This window comes from Pogoniulus pusillus, chromosome 15, assembly GCF_015220805.1.
Source record: "Pogoniulus pusillus isolate bPogPus1 chromosome 15, bPogPus1.pri, whole genome shotgun sequence".
NCBI classification, from domain to species: Eukaryota; Metazoa; Chordata; class Aves; order Piciformes; family Lybiidae; genus Pogoniulus; species Pogoniulus pusillus.
In genome coordinates this window covers 15,398,869-15,411,714 of record NC_087278.1, presented here as the reverse complement: position 1 = coordinate 15,411,714, position 12,846 = coordinate 15,398,869, and positions in this window count along the sequence as shown.

Here is a 12,846-nt window from a genome sequence, read left to right as displayed (position 1 = left end):
GTGCCCCGGCGTCAGGAGAGGTGCGGGCGCGCCGGGGTGCCGCAGCCCTCTGCTGCCGCAGCCTTCTGCCGCCGCGTCCCTAGGTGGCGGTGCCCGCCCGGCGCTGCCGCCAGCCAGAAGGCGCCGAGCTGGCCCGGCAGCCACGCTGCGGCGAGGGCTGGCAGGGCGCAGGGCCTGCAGGTGTGTGCAGGGTTCGGGATATGGTGAGGGGACGGTGGGAGAACAGAGAAAGGACGTGAGGGGCTGGAGAGCTTGCTGGGCGGTAATCCCGCAAGTCCGGCATTAACCCTTGTCAGCTTGTAGGGTCTGCTGAGTCCGTGAGCACCTGCACCACAACTAGGACAGTTCCTTCTCCTCCTCCGGAAACTCACAATTTAATTGCAGGTGCTAAGCACTAGGTGCAGATTAGTGAACGTTTTGACCTACAGCAGGAAGAGCTGGAGGAGGACGTAAGAGATGGGGTGTGCTGCAAAGCACGCCGCAGGCTGCAGGTGTTTCTGAGTCTACCAGAAACTGATCTGCCTGGTTTAATTGTCCATAATCATCTTCCCATGCTGTCAATCCCAGATGCCATAGGCAGGATGGAAGGCTGCTGGTATCGGCTGGAAGAGTGCAACCATTGACCTGAATATGGGAAGCAAGTTAGCATCTCCCTCTCAAGCCCAGCACCCTACGCCAATCACTCCCTTCCTGCTGTCTCCTTCACCTGAAGTGCAGGAAAGCTTGCAGCATGCCAGGAGAAGAGGTACATCAGTTTTAGAGCCCATGGCCATTGCCAGCTGAGAGAGATGCCTAAAGGAAATTATATACTCAAGGTAGGCATGTAGCAATACTTTCCCAAAACACACTTCTTGACTCCATCAATTATTGGCTTGGGACTTAGATGTTTACATATGTAATAACCCCAGATGTGTGTTCTTTCAGTAATTTTTTCATCACTTTTTGCATCTGTATAAACCATTGGCACCCACAACATTTTCTGGACAGTATTCCCGAAGCTGAACTGAACATTGCTTGAAGGAGGCTCTCCTTATCCTTGCTTGGAACTTAAGGGAAGAGGAATGATGTAAAATATAAAATAGAGAAAATCAAAGCAGTTTTTTGAGAGTAATTAAAACTGAAGGTGAGTTTGGTCTGAACAGAGATGCATTTGAGAATAATGTCTTTTTCTCCTTGATATTACACCATGATGATCATATGGGAGCCTTTGTTATGTATTTACACTCAGGAAACCAGGGCCTGAAATTAGGATGCAGATACATTGAAGAGAACATTAGTGGCTAATTCATTATGGCTATGTGATCCCTCTTGTGTATCCACCTTGTAAGTGGTTGAATGCCTTGCAACTTGACTTTCTGTGTGAACCCAGTTTATTACAGTGCACAGTGAGCTGCTACTTTTCCTTGGCAGTGAGTGTTCTGTACAGCTAAGGATTTTTCCAATCTGAAAAGAAAAATGCACTAACTGCTGTGGCTGTTGCCTTTGAGGAGAGGAGCAGAGAAGAGGAAAATTCAGAGGCTCCATGACTGAAGCTAGCTGTGACTGCATGTGAGTTTCTGTAGTACATATACATTCTGTGCAGAGCTTAAAAAGAAACTGTGCACAGTTGTGATGGTTGCTCCTGATATATTTGAAGGAGGCTGTAGGCAGCCTTGGTTAAATTGTATGTATGTCTTATGTCTAGAGAAGATGATGTGTGCCACCATGTAGTATTTTTTAAGCCAGTCTGGAGGAGCAATGGGTAGTAGGGTGTCTTTTTTTTGTGTGTGTCTGAGACTGGAAAAAGAGCATAGCTTCTCCTGAGACCTTCTTCAGCAGCTGGAAAAAAGAGAGAACTTTGTCCAAGATCTTTGCAGGGTGAGTGGGCTGTAAGCAGGCCAGTGAAGTAACATTCAGATGGTGGCAAAGCACCATGTCAGTAGCCCCTTCTGGGTTTTATATTCTCATAGTTCCACTCCATTACTGTGCTCTTGTAATGAACATACATCTTCCCCAGCAACAAAACCAACACTGTCCAGGCACAGCACTGGCTAGCCATTGGTGAATCCACTGTTCACCAGTGAGGCTGCTAGACCCTTGGGGTGTCTGTACATTGCAAGGTCTGGACCTCCCCAGCCTCTGAGGCATGATCCTTTAGTGACCTACTGCCTGGGCAATGGAAAATGGAAAAGATGTAGCTTGAGTAAGCAGAGTCCAGATTGCCAGAGATGAGTTTGTAGTTCAGAAACCTGCTTTTGAAATAGAGATCACACTACTATAAATGAAACTGAGAGTTTGATGGATATCATCATACCTTGACCACTTGGAGTGAGGCATGGTCAAAAAGATGTCCACAAACTTTCCCAAAACTTTCACAGCCAGCACTTCAAATGCCTGTGTTTGCTCTGTGCTATCACCATGAGGTCAGGGAGAAGAGGGTCTCTTCTTTCAGCACCACAACAAGAGCTAGTGCTGATTGGAAGCCAGGTCACAACCCCTGAAGGCTCAATGGAGCCATGATCTGTGTGAAGGGAAGGGAACATTAAATGAGGCAACTGTAATAATCAGCTTCTCAATCAGCCTCTCCAACCTGAATGTCTGCACAGATCCCTTCTTACTGGCACCAGAATGCCTGGAAAAGGAGTGGCAGACAGCAGAGTGCTGGGTGCAGAAGCAGCATGAGAAACGCTAACCCCACCATGCTGCACAATGGCATCTGCTCTCCTGGGCACCATTCCCAGATGGCAAAACCTTCCCTTCTCATGTGCAGTGCATTTGTCTTCTCCTTCAATAAATGGTTCACAAAAATCTGAATCCTCAGGCTGTGATAAAAATCTTCAGAAGCCTTAGCACTGCAATGAGCTGAAGTAGGAAACTATTATTTTCCTGCCTGTGAAAAATAATGTTTATTGAGTCCTCTCCTGCTTCAGGATGACTCATTTATCTGCTAGTGTAGGCTTTGTGCAGGTAGGCTAGGTGGTGGGTTTGACAGCTTTGGCAGGCTGTCACTGTGGCAGGCATGCTGCAAGGGGGGAAAAATCTGCTTGGAGACTGTCAGGGCAGTTCCTTACTTTCTGCTGCTGATAAATTTCATGGATGGGGGATAATAAATCTGACTGAGTTAGAAAAACTGTACCATAATGGTAGAAACCATTTCTAGGATGATGTTTTCTGTTTTTCTGTCAAGGCCGATAATGGCAACAATGTGAAACAGTAGGTCCAGCTCAGGCGTGTACAATCATATTGCCTGAGGAAAATACTTTTGGTTAGCCATACAGCCTGCTAGTGAGCTGGAAAGCTCATGGAACAAGAGTGACATCCTGACTTATGGATACTGTAGTCTCGAACAAGATGAAAAGTGAGACTGGAAGAGCAGAAACCTCAGTTAGGGGCCAATTATGCAGTGTAGTTAGAACAGGTGTGGGTCAATATTGTAGCAGTCAGAGCAGGCAAGAGGAAGGGGAAGAAAGTGAATGTTCTGGTTGGAGCAAAAGGTAGATGCTGATAACTTGACGTAGTTTTGGTGTGATTTTCCTTCTCTGATTCTTCTCCCAGCGTGTTGAATTGCATGACCCTGCATGCAATTCAGGAAAGGGATAGTTTTAATACTTTCTTTGGGTCATAACAAGCATGATGTGCACTGTTTGTGCCACTGCATTTTTAACTATGTTTTTTGATAGCTCAGCACCAGACCTGATGGTGGTAAGGAGAGGTAACACAGGGATTTGTACTTTCTTCAGAAAGGACTAGCATGCAGTATTTGTAGGCATGTTTATAAGCATGTAGCCAAGCAAGGAAGGAAAAGATAACACTTCTCTGAAAGCATTGTGTGCTGCATCTTGCAGCAGAGCACCACTGTAACACATATGGGCATTCACTACTTAACAGCTTGCGTCAGTAAGAGGGAAGAGTTTGTAAATAATAGAAAGGCAAAAGTTTTTCTAAGGCAGTCTCTGAAACATGACCAGGAGATCATCTCATGCGAGTCTCTCTTTCCTGGATATCTATTTTTTAACCCTGGTGAAACTTGTTTTAAACAGGAAATTGGACACTGTTCGTATATGTTACGTTTTCTTTAAACTAGGGCCATTCAGCACTGCCTGAAAAGAGGGTATGAGGTATAATCTGTTCACATCTACTCACTACTTTAGGAAAAATTAGAGTCTGTCATGACTTTCATCAAGCAAATTAAAAGTATTTGTTTGTGTCTAAGAACTGTGGTTTTTTTCCCACTTTTTTGTAGTTCACAACTTGCAAATACATTGCACTAAAATGTACAGCTACAAGAAGGACAAAGACTGCTGTGCAGAAGAGCTTTGCAGGGCACACAGCGTTGTTCATTCACACCAAAGCACTGCACATCAAAATGGCCAGTGCACAGAAATGTTTGTTAATCCATTGTGCTTTTCATTTGACCTAGATGACAGCTGATCATCTATAGGTTGAGCCTCAGTGCTCCCTATTCACAGGACTATTTCTCCTTTAAAACCTAGTCATGCTCTAGAATTTCAAATCAAATCGCGTGTGTTAGAGGGGCCATCAGCTCATTTACACAGGACAGTTTCTCCTTTAAAACTCAGTCATGCTTTAGAATTCTAAATCAAATCATACGCATTGTGGGGACTGTCAGCTCATTTAGTATTGCTAAGAATGAGATTTGGGTCCTGTGTGATTTTGAAACGTCAACAGCATGATTATAAGGAAAGCTGCTTTGACTCATTACCGTAATATTAGGGCCTGTCCATAAAGATGAGTTAGTGAGCAAGAAATGAAAGAATGCACTTCATCTAGTGCAACAATTTCACCTGCTTGTTTCTAGCTGGACACCTGTTCTGAAGCCCCAGTGTCTTTGCACGGCTTTGTTATAGCTTGCTTAGCACTGCAGATGTTCTCAGGGCCCATGGAGGTGCAACTGAAAGCACTGTAGTGCATTGGTCTGTGCTTGTTTTTTTCCTAGTGAGTAGAAGTCATCTGGGCTGTCAGTAAACACAGGGAAATGGAGAACCTATTTCAGCAGACAATGAAGGATTACAGCATCTGGAGCACTCGGAGCCCAGCACTTTGGCAGCATGTCCAGTTGTTTGTATCCACTTCATTCCCCCAGTGGCAGCAGAGCTGCTCAGATAATGGCTGGGCCCCCATCCTGTCCCCACAGAGTGTGGGTGGTTCCCCCTTGGCAACCAGCCCTATATCCCAGTCCTCATGGGCTCAGGCACATTCCATGGGAGCAGATCTTTTTGATTTTCTGATTTATGGTGGAAAAAGAACCAAATCCAAAAACGGGAGGGGGGGGGGGGGGGGGGAGGAATGGCAAAAAGTTTGGGCCCCTGTAGAATTAGACCTGGGATTTGCAGGAAACACATTTTGATTAGGCAAATCCAGCAATTAGGAGATTGTTATTGTAACGATGGCTTTTGTAAACCTGGGGTTTAGCTTTGAGGTGCATAGAAGTCTTGTTTTGTAAGCCTGGCTTTACATAAGTCATTTTTAAAACTACCAGATTTTATGACCTTTTTAAGGAGAAGAAACAACAAGCTCAGGCCTTGTAAGTTCAAGTTGTACATACCCTCCCTGTTGGTAGAACAGCACAGTTTGGGGAAATGTTTTCTTTACTGTTTGGCTTCTCACAGCTGCAATGTTCTCATTCAAAATGGAGAAGGCCAGAATTTTATGTTTTTCATGAAATCTGAGAGGTTGGCTAACCACAGCCAGAGAAGTGGGTGGACTGTTTCCCCAGCATATGGGAGACCTGCACTTAATCCTATACTTGAACCCAAGACTCCCTGTTTTGGGTGCCTGCCCCTATGATTTCACAAAATGGAGCACAGGGTAGGGTCACTTGGGCTTGTGTGTAGTAACCAGAGATGCCAATCCAAAGTTTTCCAAGGGAAAAAAAAAGAACACCAAACCAGAATGTTCCTTTAAAAAAAGAAAGGTGGTTCCAGTTGGCATGGGCATTTTCCACCAATTCAGCAAAACCTTTGAGTCACAATTCTGACTCTTTGCTTTGTAGGTGTAATATGTACTTTTACATATTTCCTTGTGTCAAACTTGGCTGTGACTGAACAGAACTGAAGAAATGATCAGACAGGCTTGATTTGAAGGCTAGTGAGAGGGTGGATATAACCAGCTAAATGAATTTTACCCCTCTGACAGAGAGAGAAACTGGAGGTGTTTCGATACATCTAAACAAGTGACTACTTCAGTTCTTCCCTGAGAACAGATACAGTGCATTTGAGGAAATTGGCTTATAGAGTCGTAGAATCAGCCAGGGTTGGAAGAGACAACAAGGATCATCTAGTTCCAACCTCCCTGCCATGGCCAGGCACAACCTACCCTAGATCAGGCTGGCCAGAGCCCCATCCAGCCTGGCCTTAAACACCTCCAGGGACAGGGCCTCAACCACCTCCCTGGGCAACCCATTCCAGGCTCTCACCACTCTCATGATGAAGATCTTTCTCCTTACATCCCATCTCCAGCTTTGCTCCATTCCTCCTAGTCCTGTCACTACCTGAAAGCCTAAAAAAGTTCCTCCCCAGTATTGTTGTAGGCTCTCTTCAGATACTGAAAGGACATAAGAAGGTCACCTCGGAGCCTCCTTTGCTCCAGACTGAGCAGCCCCAACTCTTTCAGTCTGTCCTCATAGCAGAGCTGCTCCAGCCCTCTGATCATCCCAGTGGCCCTTCTGGACAAGCTTCAGCATGTTCACATCCTTCTTGAAATGGGGGCTCCAGAACTGGATGCAATGCTCCAGGTGGGGTCTCACCAGAGTGGAGTAGAGGTGCTGGCCACACTCAGCACCTCCCTCACCCTGCTGGCCACACTTCTTCTGATGCAGCCTAGGATCTGGTTGGCTCTCTGGGCTGCAAGTGCACACTGCTGGCTCCTGTTGAGCTTCTTGTCCACCAGCATCCCCAGGTCCATTGGCTTATGAAGCAATATTTTGTCAGAAAAATTGAGATCTGAGGCCAAAATCTGAAGTGTTCATTCTAAGGAGAGTTGGAGGTTAGAGCTACAGAGGGAACATGAGTGTGCACTGTTTGGTCCATTGTGTGTTGTCTTTATCCCTGTGTGAGATGCGAGTAGCAGCCATTTGCTTTATATTATATCCCTTATCCTTCATTAAGATAATTGTGCATTTCTGAAATACATAAATGCTGTTACACTAGCAGAGGTTTATGTTTGGTTTCATTTTTTTAAATATCTGAAGCAGAGTGGGATTTTTTCCTATCTGTGGTGATGTTGAGATTCCTCTTAGCTCCAGCTCAAAGTTCCCTTGTTTCTTCTGCTAGTTTTGCAGAGAGGAAGGTCTAAGACACTTTGCTTAGGATGGAGGCTAGGGCAGGAAGCAGCATGACTGGAGAAGACTGTCTCACATCATGTTAGTTATCTTGGCCTTGTGAACAGAAAAGAAAACTCTTTCTGAAGCTAAGGATCAAGCCACTCCTTCAGCCATGTCATCAGTTACAACCATCTAGCTCACTATTTCAGTGTCAGGCCATAGTCTGCTGAGATCCAATCTAACACCACAAAAGGAAGAGGTTGTTTCCCCCCCCCCCCCCAGCCACATAACCTCTTTCTCTGCTAGGGGATTTTTGCATGGCAGTGCTGAATAGAGAGTAGCTGTGGGTGCTGGCATTGTTACCTTCTCATGGCATGCAGGGAACTGCCATCAGCCAGCTGATTTTAGGTAGAGGGCTTTGTCCTGACAAGTATGGAAGAGGAAGCCTTGAGTCAAGGGTCTTAGCTCAGTTGCTTTGCCTCTTCTGATTTCAAATACCACTGCCTCTGGTGATTTACTGGGGAGACCCAGGCAATGCTGCCATGTGGTGCATCTCACATACTGAGATACAGCTTATATGGCTACATCACTTTCATTTTGGTGTTTTAGTTTCTTTTCCCCATCTATATTATTTCAGATCCTTCTGGGACTTGGGTGGAGAAGGCAGCTGATCTATAAAGATAAGAAGTGCTTGTGCATGGGTGTGTATGCATATGTGAAACTTCTAATATGTTTTTCTTTAGGCAGAAAGAGCACAGGGAAAGGAAAAGCCCAGGGCAGGGGGTGGATGAGTGGCTCCTGTTTCACAGGATGAGTCTGTCTCACATGCCTGTTATCTGTGAGCAGAATTTTAACTGGAAAATCTATGGGGCTCATGGGATTATATATGGAAAAGGTGCAATTGCATCAGCTGGACATGTATCAAAATTCCTGAGTTGTTACCAGGGTGCAGGGAAAAAGCACAGTGATTCGTTATATGTGGGACTGATTCTGTCTTAAACCTTTTCTAACCAGTAAAGCAACAAAGAGAGAGTGATTTCCCATTGGAATGGGCTGCCCAGGGAGGTGGTGGAGGCACCGTCCCTGGGGGTCTTCAAGAAAAGACTGGATGAGGCACTCAGTGACATGGTCTAGTTGACTGGCTAGGGCTGGGTGATAGGTTGGACTCGATGATCTTGGAGGTCTCTTCCAACCTGGTTGATTCTATGATTCTATGATTCTATGAAAAACCAGCACTGAAAACTTTCAAGATTAGCCTCATCTGTTGATGCCTTAAAATAAACTCATGTGGGAACAGCTTGCAAAGACATGATTGGAGCTACCTGCTCCAGGAAAGAGAAGAAAGTGCTTGTTGAGGGTTTGGCTGCCAAAGTGTCAATAGCAGATGTTTGTTACTTGGATTTGTGCATTTTCATAACAATTATTTTTTCTGGTCCCTAGGAAACTACTTTGCCAGATGTGCCAGTTATTGTCATCAGTATGGTCCACCCAGCACAGACAGCATGTTTGTAGCTGAAGTTCTTATTGGAGACTGTTCAGGGAAACCAAGTCTACCTTCAACCAGAACTAGGATTTCAAGAAGACTTTTGGATGGCCATGTAGATAACTGAAAAGATGCTCCTCTTTGTCATCTTTGAGAAGCACCAGATTTACCCAGCCTATACATGTTCACCCTGCTAAAGATGGTGTTCAAGGTAACAATATCTTGTCTGAAAATAACTCTTTAAGGTACATTTTTTGAACTCTGTGTTGCATGTAAGAATCTTATGTATGATGTTCAGCTCTACTGCAGCTCTGTTTCAGTTACAGGAGTATGGTTACCAGTACGGTAACTTATGAGTTGGCTGGGTCCTGTGTGAGAGCTGTTTTCCTCCTAAACAGACTGGTGGCAGTTAAATCACAATAAATAATATAACCAGGCAATGTGATGATAATTTGGATGCAAGTGTAATGTAGATTTAAATGTGCATTATGATTAATTTATAAAACTAATTGCTTCCATGTAAAATATGGTACATAAGTAGATGTTGTTTAGGACATACTTGGAGAAATGAATACAGAAAGTGGGGAAAATGGAGTCTAAAAAGCATGTTTGAGGGGTGACTCTTTGGAGTTGTTTTTCCATGGATTGAAGATCATCAGCATCTTGTCAGTGTAAGAAAAGTAGACAATGGGCTCTGAGCTGTTTTTGTCCTGTGGTTTGGCTGCTTTGAGTTTTGTGGCAAGAAAAGGCTTTTAGATCATATCCTAAAGGACTGTTACATCATGTTCCCTAATTTTTCTGCTGGTCCCATTTGGTTATCTTGCAATAAGAATCAGAAGGGCTCCAATTCAGATGGAAAAAAGTATTCCTGGACAACAAAGAAGCAAATGACTCACTGGTCTTCCTCAGTCTGCCTTGACCATTGATCATGTGCTAAAGCCAGAGCAGAGAACCCATGGGCAGCTAGTGAAGGGGTTCATCTTCCCATAACCACTCTGAGAGAACAAGTAGATGCCACAGGCTATACTGCAGTCCAATCATACCACAAATTAAAACAACAACAATTTCCTGCTCTTCTAGAAAGAGCTAACTTGTTATTTTGAGCTGTCTGTGCCCTCCCAGACTGCAGCCTGGGCTGGGGGCTCACTTTTAGGGGCTTACACAACCTCCATTCCAAAACTTGAAGGACAAGTGTGAAGTGTTCCTTGGATTTACACCAGAGTATTGTAGTGGATTGCTAATGGGTGCTGCCACATAGGTGTGCAGCAACCTGCTGAGCACCTGGCCCTTCCATGCTGAGGGCAGCTCTGGCATGTTCAGCTGTTAAACTGGAGCAGGAGCAGAGTGGTGATACCATTGCAGGTAGCTGTTGCTCTGATTTGCTTTTGGTGAGGGAAAACCAGGGTCTCTTCTGCTTGCTTAAGGATTGGTCTTGTCCATGGACCAGCTGGAGACTCTGCTCTGGTCCCAGCCTGTACACTGAGGCATTCCTTGTGAGGACCTCTGGCTCCATCACATCTAGGATCACTTCATCAAGCCCATAAAGGGGCTGAGTTTGCAGGACACCACACTTAGTCGGGGGTGTTGTGTCCTATCCTTGCCTGGACCTGAGTTTGGCATCATGACATTAAAAAAACACCTTAGTTCTGGTGGCCATATACCAGCTGGCCACTGAGAAACATCATGAGGAGGAGTTCCAGAGCCTCTACTGGTGGGAAGTCCTGGGACTGTAGGAAACTGCTGCTATAAAATATCCTGGGAGCTCCATAGCTAATGCTGGGGATGCAACGTGCTTTGTCCCCTAATCACATAATTGTCAGTTCTTCTCACGTCTGTGTCAGCTCTGCCCATCTCTGTTCATTGCTCTGTTCCTACTAGTTTTAGGTCAAGGGTAGCAGGGATACTGCAGCTGCTGAAATTAGATTCCAGTGCATGATGACACTAACAGTGAGGAAGTCCACGGTGAGCTGTAAAACGGCACATGACAGCATCTCACTGGGTCTGCAGAGCCAGTGCTTGTAGCAGTGAGTGGTGAGGTAAAGAGGCTGTGTGAGTGGTGCCTGTTGGCACAGCCAGCTCCTTTCCTACTCTGCAGGCTGGTGGCTGGTTTGAATTGCCCTGCTGCTGCCTGGCACTTCTCTGGGTAGTTAAGCCCTGGTGCTGTGTGCTCTGACTGAGGTGGATAAGGGATCGTTCTGCAATTGTGTGTAGAAAATCCTTTAAGTACATTAACCCTGAACTGCTGCATTTGATTTATTTCCACCTTATCCTCCTGTGGGGAGTTGGAGAATTTGATCAAAACCTGAAGGTTTTTCTTAAGCAAACAAATGAGCTCATCAGGAACTTTGTGGACCTAGTGGATACAGATCTTGTTAACTATGGTTAAGCACAGGGCTTTCCATGAAAGCAGGAGGAAAACGATGCATTGAAAGGGGCTGTATTTACTAGTTGGTGATAAGACTGTCCAAGTTCTCACAGGAGAAGTGCCACACCATTAGAGCACACTGTTCCTTCAGGTAGTCAAGTCCCAAAGAGAAAGTACCCCTGAGCATTATTAGAATTCTACTCTTACATTACAGTTCAGTTGTTCTGTGATAAAGGTAGTGACTTCTGTCTGTTGAGGCATGGGAGTGGAGATAGAGGAGACAGACTTTGGCTGCCCCTGGGGAATGCTTACTGGCCATAGATGGCACAACTAGCTGCAATGTGTTTACTGGAAGAGGAATTGGTGTCTGACAAGTAGACAAGCTATTGTCTAGCCACCTGGAAAGCCCCATGTGGCTTAAACTGATCACCTGTCCCATAGATACACTCACTGTCTCCCTATACGTAGAGAGATAAGCATGATTGTTGTGGTAGGCTTGTACATGTCCTGCCTTGCCTAGGCATGTTTTTCTGCTCCACCAGAGAGGCAAGTGAGGAAACGGACACAAAAGAACCTGTAGCCACTGGGTCTGGCCTGCCCAGGGTCCTGTGGTAAGGTACACACACTTAGCCTGTGCCTGCCTAGTGCAAGGCCTGTGCTTTTCCCAAATTAGGGAAAAGTGAGCCTGTGGCTTTGGCTAATATGATAAGGTTTGGCTAACTGCCATCCTGATTGGCTATTCTGTATCCAAAGGGCAATGAATCTCGGCCCACACTGATAAAAGGAGATACACAGCTAAACAACCTGCTTTGCTCTCCTGCTTTTGCTCCCCTGCTTTTGCTCCTCTGCTTTCTCAGCCATGCTCTGCCATTGCCTGCTGCAGTTGCCTACTGCCTCATTGCTTGTCTGGTAAACTCCATTGCTGCGAATTACCAGGAGCAGACCCTGGATGCCTGCACGTGATCAGCCTGTGTGGTCAGCGCAGCATCGTGCTGAGACTGAAAGACATCCTGCCTTCTGCACCTGAAGGCCCTGCTTAGCAGTCCTGGACATGTATACAGATTGTCCAGAAGAAGCCAGGAGACAAGGTCAGAGATTGTCTGCCTCTTTCCCCAGAAGCCAGGAAGATTCAAGCCTCAACACCCAACAAGAAAGAGTTCCCTGAAAGCACTTGGGCACTGCCTGCACTATGGCTAACCCCCGCGAGTCAGGTAATAATAATTTGTGAGTAAATGCTTAAATGCCTCTTTGCAGTTCTCCATTGCCTTCTGCCATGAGCAGAAAGAGCTCCTAGAGCCCATCTACTGGGCAAGAGCATGTTGACCACAAGAGGCATTTGACTGCAGGAACCTTCTCTTCCAGTTCAATTGATGTTGATATATTTTGCTGGTTATTACTAGCCCTAGATATTATCCATAGAATGTTTCCATGACCGTGTAAGAACCAAAATATTATTAAAATTAGTGGTCAGGGGTGCTGAGAGTTCTGAATAGCAAAATTGATAAACAATCTTGGGAAAAATATCATCTTGCGTTAATTTCCCCTCCACAGCAATGATAAATAGAGCTCTTTTCACTGCACAGGATTTATCACACTCATGAGAGCTTTTGGTTCCTGCAGATCTCGATAAGATTCACAGGAAATGCTCCAGTTTAGTATTAGTAAGGGTAGGGTGTTCTGGAAGTAATGTGCAATGCTGATCAGTACTGAATCAGAAGACGTTTGCAGAAGGGCTGC